This window comes from Canis aureus, chromosome 12, assembly GCF_053574225.1.
Source record: "Canis aureus isolate CA01 chromosome 12, VMU_Caureus_v.1.0, whole genome shotgun sequence".
Classification (NCBI taxonomy): Eukaryota; Metazoa; Chordata; class Mammalia; order Carnivora; family Canidae; genus Canis; species Canis aureus.
The window spans coordinates 2,996,146-3,004,467 of record NC_135622.1 but is presented as its reverse complement, the minus strand read 5'-3'; positions in this window follow the sequence as shown (position 1 = coordinate 3,004,467).

Genomic DNA, 8,322 nt, shown 5'->3' with positions numbered 1-8,322 from the left:
ACCTGATCACCTTCTTTTATATTCCAATCAACCCTCAGTCTGAGGGAGAAAGTTGTTTGATCAGTAGTTTTCAACCTCTGACAAAGGCAGCAGTAGGCTTCTAGAGAGGTATTTCAGAGCTTCTTGAGCAGTCTTTGAGAGGGAAACTGTGTGTGTGTGTGTGTGTGTATTTATTTATTTTAAATGCTGTGATAATATTCAGCATGCTTACTTAGAAGTGTTAAATAACCAGTGATAAATGGTAACACCTTGGAGTTCATCAGGCTTTCCAGGCAATCTGGGCCATTAACACAACTAACAACTGTCAGAGCAAAAATGTTGTAATAAATTAGTATGCTTTTAAGGTCTTGGTCATATTTATTGATTTAAGGGGAAATTCTTTCCCCCAACATTCTAACTTTATTTTTTGAAATAACATCCTCTATCTCAAACTCACTTCTTACCTCTAGAGGAAGAGCAAGTGATCTGATAGGTGAGATGGTGAGACCTTTACCTTATATGTGCGCTTTTCTGCTGTGCTCACTCTTGGTAGCTGGGGGAGGGTCTCTGTGAGCAAGTTCTGTCCCAATCCAGGTCCCAAGGCTTAGACTTTGGAATAAATATTATGGCTTCCATTTTGACATGATACAAGTCACATTCTTCAATGCTTAACCAATCCCCTGTTTTACACGGATGTCTCTCTCAATTTATTCAGAGTTTGGAGAAGGAAGGAATGTGATTAATTAACCCTCTCAAAAATTAAGAAGAGTATAACTCTGTGTTGTATCCACCCTAATCTTTTATATACTATATTTAGTTGCACAAAATTTTACTCACACAAAATTGTACTACATCTCATTGCATTAAATGTGATACCAAGTAAGTCCAAGTGCATCAATGTCTCATGGTAAGTTATTTTAATACCTAGTAAACAAGTCATATGCCATATATAATAATATAATGCTAAAGCTAATCTTAGCACTATATAAGTTTTCTTATCTGACTTTATAAATGCTTATTTTACATAAAGATAAAATAGTATTACAAATGGATCACTGATTAAACAGAGAAAAATTTAAAAGAATAGTTACTGCTATAATTAATAATTACTGCTGTACCCAATAGAATGTTAAGACTTAAAATAGGACAAGTTATAGTACTAGTACTGGGTGATTTTCAAATAGCAATAATCATATTAATTATAGTATACAAAATTAATGCCATGTGCATAAAATTTGACCTTAATCTACCCTAAGATAGTATATTATAATTATCTTTCCTATCATCAGGATTCACCTTTTACAGTGATTAGGAGTAGGTTAAATGTCTGACATATTTTGTGCTGCAAAATTTCACAAGATAGATTATGCCAGCTACTTACAATATAATTTTGCTATAAAATATAACATGCATTTACTTGAAATAGTTAATGCTGATTTTAAAAGTACATATAAATTTAAATATGGCAATGAAAATGTATTTATATTATATCAAAAGTGAGTTTCCACATTTAATATGAGAGAAAAACATATACCACTACAGAATATCTTGTTAAAGTCACATGCAATTGACACTGTAAGTAGGATATTTTATGACTGACTGATTTAGAAATTCAGTTGGATCATTTACTCATTAAGAAGTTCCAGTATGGGCAGCCTGTGTGGCACAGTGGTTCAGTGCTGCCTTCAGCCCAAGGCGTGATCCTGGAGACCTGGAATCGAGTCTCATGTTGGGCTCCCTCCATGGAGCCTGCTTCTCCCTCTATGTCTCTGTCTCTCTCTCTGTCTCTCATGAATAAATAAAAATCTTTAAAAAAGAGTTCCAGTGTGACATCAGCCATTGAATTATCCTAAAGCTTGAGATCATAAGATATTTACAACAAAGCTCAACAGGAGTACAGCTGTTGATAATATTTTCATTCTGCTTATTTTGCTACAGTATGATTAGGCAAGTAAATATAAAGATGATTGACACATACTCAACAGAAGAAAACAACTTTATATTATATTGAGATCAAATTTTTAGCACATTGTTAAATACATAGGAAAAATGTGATGTTCATACTTATATTGCAAAAGTAAAGGCAGGAAAAATTATATGTGCTTTGTATAGAAATTATTGCCAATATATGTTGAAGTAATTGTGTGTCACATGAAAAATAAATGGGTTTAATAAAATGCTGACACATTGTAAAACAAGATCTGGCAAGATCATTCAAAAAATTGGCTTTAACTTGCAAATTTTCTTTTCTTTTTTTTTTATAAATTTATTTTTTATTGGTGTTCAATTTGCCAACATACAGAATAACACCCAGTGCTCATCCCCCTCAGTGCCCGCATCCATTCCCCCCCACCCCCCCGCCCACCTCCCCTTTCACCACCCCTAGTTTGTTTCCCAGAGTTAGGAGTCTTTCATGTTCTGTCTCCTTTTCTGATATTTCCCACTCATTTTTCTCCTTTCCCCTTTATTCCTTTTCACTATTTTTATATTCCCCAAATGAATGAGACCATATAATGTTTGTCCTCCGATTGACTTATTTCACTCAGAATAATATCCTCCAGTTCCATCCATGTCGAAGCAAATGGTGGGTATTTGTTGTTTCTAATGGCTGAGGAATATTCCATTGTATACATAGACCACATCTTCTTTATCCATTCATCTTTCAATGGACACCGAGGCTCCTTCCACAGTTTGGCTATTGTGGACATTGCTGCTAGAAACATCCGGGCGCAGGTGTCCCGTGTTTCAATGCATCTATACCTTTGGAATAAATCCCCAACAGTGCAACTGCTGGGTTGTAGGGCAGATCTATTTTTAACTCTTTGAGGAACCTCCACACAGTTTTCCAGAGTGGCTGCACCAGTTCACATTCCCACCAAGAGTGCAAGAGGGCTTCCTTTTCTCCACATCCTCTCCAATGTTTGTGGTTTCCTGCCTTGTTAATTTTCCCCATTCTCACTGGTGTGAGGTGGTATCTCATTGTGGTTTTGATTTGTATTTCCCTGATGTAATTTGCAAATTTTCAATAGTATTTATATGAAATGAGAAGAAGTAACATTTACTTTTTTATACCACAGATCATTTTGCCAATACAGAGGCAACATTCTGGTGTAGATATTTCAAATGCAGTAAGAAATGGCCATTTTGTTTGTTAATAAACATAAACATCATTATAGTTGGCAAAGTTCTCATGAACCTGTAATAGTTGTATTAGATGCCAAAATTTTCTTATTAGCTCAAGAAACTAAAAAGCTCCGCACACACATTATTGCAACATCACTATGGTTTTTTTTTTGGGGGGGAGAGGGGGTTTGGGGGGGATTTTTTTTTTTTTGCAACATCACTATGTTTGAAACGGTAAATCAGGTACAAACAATGAAATGAAAGTGTTTTTTCCCAAAATTTATAGTGCAATTAATAGCATTATATTAGTTTCAGGTATAAGGTATAGAGTATAATGATTCAACGCTTTCATATATTACACAGTACTCATCAAGATAAGTGTAGTCTTAGTGAAATGAAAGCTTTTGACTTAACATAGAAAAAAGTAAATTCAACCTTTTTAGCATTGAATTCTAGTAATTCATTAAATGAATATTTATTAAGCACCTACTGCATGCTAGGCATTAGTCTAGAGTTTGAGGATATAGCTGTAAATAGAAAGAAAATAGTCTCTGCTATCAGGGAGCCCAGAGTCTAGTGGCAGAAGCAGACAACAGCTGCATACTGGTTAAATATATAGCATATTACACGCTACCAAATGGTATGGAGGTGGAATAAAGGAAGGTCCGGGGCATGTAGAATTCTGAGGGAGGCCTGACCACAGGGTGGTCAGGGAATGCCTGTGTAATAAAGCCTTCTTTTCAGGAAGTGAAGAAGTGAGTGAGTCACATAAATATCTAGAGTAAAAGCATTTTAGGCAGCAGGGACCATGAGCGCAGAGTTCGGATCCCTGGGTGGCGCAGCGGTTTAGCGCCTGCCTTTGGCCCAGGGCGCGATCCTGGAGACCCAGGATCGAATCCCACGTCGGGCTCCCGGTGCATGGAGCCTGCTTCTCCCTCTGCCTGTGTCTCTGCCTCTCTCTCTCTCTCTGTGTGACTATCATAAATAAATAAAAATTAAAAAAAAAAAAGAAACATGATAGATGCTAGATATAGGGATGGAGTGGATGCATGGGTAGAAAGAAGTAGGATCATAGAAATAACTTGTATTCAGCTGATGATGAGCTCACAGGAATTGGGCTCTTTTATAATGAATGGAATGGGTATGCATCAGGTTTGGAGTGGAGGAGTGTCATTACCTGAGTTTATGCTTTAAAAGCTTAATGGTGCTGTGGTGCCTGAAGAACCAGGTGTTGGTACATACTTGACCACAAGAGGGCAGTGATGGAAAGACCACAGGCTCTGGGGGCAGGTCCCCTTACAAGCCAGCACTGTGACCATGACCTTGCCGCTGAGCCTCATCTTAGACTTCTGAAAATGGAAACAACACCATCACCATGACAACACATACTAGGTTGGTTTAGTTTAAAGATTAAATGATATAATATGGGACACCTTAGTGGCTCAGCAGTTGAATATCTGCCTTTGGCTCTGGGAGTGATCCCTGGTCCTGGGATGGAGTCCCACATCGGGCTTCCTGCATGGAGCCTGCTTCTCCCTCTGCCTATATCTCTCCTCCCCGCCCCCCCCCCATATCTCTCATGAATAAATAAATAAAATACTTTTAAAAATAATTAAAAATGATATAATATGGGAGGAGGGGCAAGATGGCAGAAGAGTAGGGTCTCCAAATCACCTGTCCCCACCAAATTACCTGGATAACCTTCAAATTATCCTGAAAATCTATGAATTCGGCCTGAGATTTAAAGAGAGAACAGCTGGAATGCTACAGTGAGAAGAGTTCGCGCTTCTATCAAGGTAGGAAGACGGGGAAAAAAGAAATAAAGAAACAAAAGGCCTCCAAGGGGGAGGGGCCCTGCGAGGAGCCGGGCTGAGGCCGGGGGGAGTGTCCCCAGGACAGGAGAGCCCCGTCCCGGAGAAGCAGGAGCTGCACCAATCATCCTGGGCTGAAAGGCACTCCAAGGGAGTTAGAGCAGGACCCAGGAGGGGCGGGGATGCCCTCAGGCTCCCGGGGACACTAACAGACACCTGCGCCCCGGGGAGAGTGCGCCGAGCTCCCTAAGGGCTGCAGCGTGCACGGCGGGACCCGGGAGCAGCTCGGAGGGCTCGGGGGCGGCTCCGCGGAGGGGGCTGCGGGGCGGGAGCGCGAATCCAACAGCTCAGGCCCGGGAGCACTGGGGGCCGGACCACAGCCCGGGATGCGGCCTCCCGACGGGACAGGCAGAGGCCAGGAGGCACAAGACAGCAAGGACGCTCCTGCCCCGAGCTGAGCAGATCAGCGGCCCCGCCCCGAGCCTCCAGGCCCTGCAGACGGAGAGCTCCTAGTTACTGCGGGGGCTGAATCCAGGGCTCCAGAGCTGGCGGCCCCCCTGTGGTTGTTCCTCCTGGGGCCTCACGGGATAAACAACCCCCACTGAGCCCTGCACCAGTCAGGGGGCAGAGCAGCTCCCCCAAGTGCTAACACCTGAAAATCAGGACAACAGGCCCCTCCCCCAGAAGACCAGCTAGATGGACAAGTTCCAGGCGGAAGTCCAGGGACTTAAAGTCTACAGAATCAGAAGATACTCGCCGTGGTTTTTTTGTTGTTGTTGTTGCTGTTTTTTTTGTTTTGCTTTTTGATTTGTTTGCTTCCCCCACCGCTTTTTTCCCCTTTCTTTCTTTTTCTTTCTCTTTTTCTTCTCCCTTTTTTCTTTCTTTCTTCCTTTTTTTCTTTTTTCTTTTTCTCTTTTCTTTCCTTCTTTCTCTCCTCTCTTTTTCTCTTTTTCCCAATACAACTTGTTTTTGGCCACTCTGCACTGAGCAAAATGACTAGAAGGAAAACCTCACCTCAAAAGAAATAATCAGAAACAGTCTTCTCTCCCACAGAGTTACAAAATCTGGATTACAATTCAATGTCAGAAAGCCAATTCAGACGCACTATTATACAGCTACTGGTGCCTCTAGAAAAAAGCATAAAACTCAAGAGACTTCATGACTGCAGAATTTAGATCCAATCAGGCAGAAATTAAAAATCAATTGAATGAGATGCAATCCAAACTAGAAGTCCTAACGACGAGGGTTAATGGAGGTGGAAGAACGAGTGAGTGACATAGAAGACAAGTTGATGGCAAAGAGGGAAACTGAGGAAAAAAGAGACAAGGAATTAAAAGACCATGAAGACAGATTAAGGGAAATAAACGACAGCCTGAGGAAGAAAAACCTACGTTTAATTGGGGTTCCCGAAGGCACCGAAAGGGACAGAGTTCCAGAATATGTATTTGAACAAATCATAGCTGAAAACATTCCTAATCTGGGAATGGAAACAGGCATTCAGATCCAGGAAATAGAGAGATCCCCCCCTAAAATCAATAAAAACCATTCAACACCTCGACATTTAATAGTGAAGCTTGCAAATTCCAAAAATAAAGAGAAGATCCTTAAAGCAGCAAGAGACAAGAAATCCCTGACTTTTATGGGGAGGAGTATTAGGGTAACAGCAGACCTCTCCACAGAGACCTGGCAGGCCAGAAAGGGCTAGCAGGATATATTCAGGGTCCTAAATGAGAAGAACATGCAACCAAGAAGACTTTATGGAAGGAGAGATAAAGATCTTCCAAGACAGGCAGGAACTGAAAGAATATGAGACCTCCAAACCAGCTCTGCAAGAAATTTTAAGGGGGACTCTTAAAATTCCCCTTTAAGAAGAAGTTCAGTGGAACAATCCACAAAAACAAGGACTGAATAGATATCATGGTGACACTAAACTCATATCTTTCAATAGTAACTCTGAACGTGAACGGGCTTAATGACCCCATCAAAAGGCACAGGGTTTCAGACTGGATAAAAAAGCAGGACCCAATACAAGCATCCATTCAAAAACTGGAAAGAACTCAAGTACAAAAGCTAACCTTACACATAAAAGAGCTAGAGAAAAAACAGCAGATGGACCCTACACCCAGCAGAAGAAGAGAGTTAATTAAAATTAGAGCAGAACTCAACGAAATTGAGACCAGAAGAACTGTGGAACAGATCAACAAAACCAGGAGGTGGTTATTTGAAAGAATTAATAAGATAGATAAACCATTAGCCAACCTTATTAAAAGAGAGAGAAGACTCAAATTAATAAAATCATGAATGAGAAAGGAGAGATCACTACCAACACCAAGGAAATAAAAACGATTTTAAAAACATATTATGAACAGCTATACGCCAATAAATTAGGCAATCTAGAAGAAATGGACGCATTCCTGGAAAGCCACAAACTACCAAAACTGGAACAGGAAGAAATAGAAAACCTGAACAGGCCAATAACCAGGGAGGAAATTGAAGCAGTCATCAACAACATCCCAAGACACAAGAGTCCAGGGCCAGATGGCTTCCCAAGGGAATTCTATCAAACGTTTAAAGAAATCATACCTATTCTACTAAAGCTGTTTGGAAAGATAGAAAGAAATGGAGTACTTCCAAATTCGTTCTATGAGGCCAGCATCACCTTAATTCCAAAACCAGACAAAGACCCCACCAAAAAGGAGAATTACAGACCAATATCCCTGATGAACATGGATGCAAAAATTCTCAACAAGATACTGGCCAATAGGATCCAACAGTACATTAAGAAAATTATTCACCATGACCAAGTAGGATTTATCCCTGGGACACAAGGCTGGTTCAACACCCGTAAAACAATCAATGTGATTCATCATATCAGCAAGAGAAAAACCAAGAACCATATGATCCTCTCATTGGATGCAGAGAAAGCATTTGACAAAATACAGCATCCATTCCTGATCAAAACTCTTCAGAGTGTAGGGATAGAGGGAACATTCCTCGACATCTTAAAAGCCATCTATGAAAAGCCCACAGCAAATATCATTCTCAATGGGGAAGCACTAGGAGCCTTTCCCCTAAGATCAGGAACAAGACAGGGATGTCCACTCTCACCACTGCTGTTCAACATAGTACTGGAAGTCCTAGCCTCAGCAATCAGACAACAAAAAGACATTAAAGGCATTCAAATTGGCAAAGAAGAAGTCAAACTCTCCCTCTTCGCCGATGACATGATACTCTACATAGAAAACCCAAAAGTCTCCACCCCAAGATTGCTAGAACTCATACAGCAATTCGGTAGCGTGGCAGGATACAAAATCAATGCCCAGAAATCAGTGGCATTTCTATACACTAACAATGAGACTGAAGAAAGAGCAATTAAGGAGTCAGTCCCATTTACAATTGCACCCCAAAG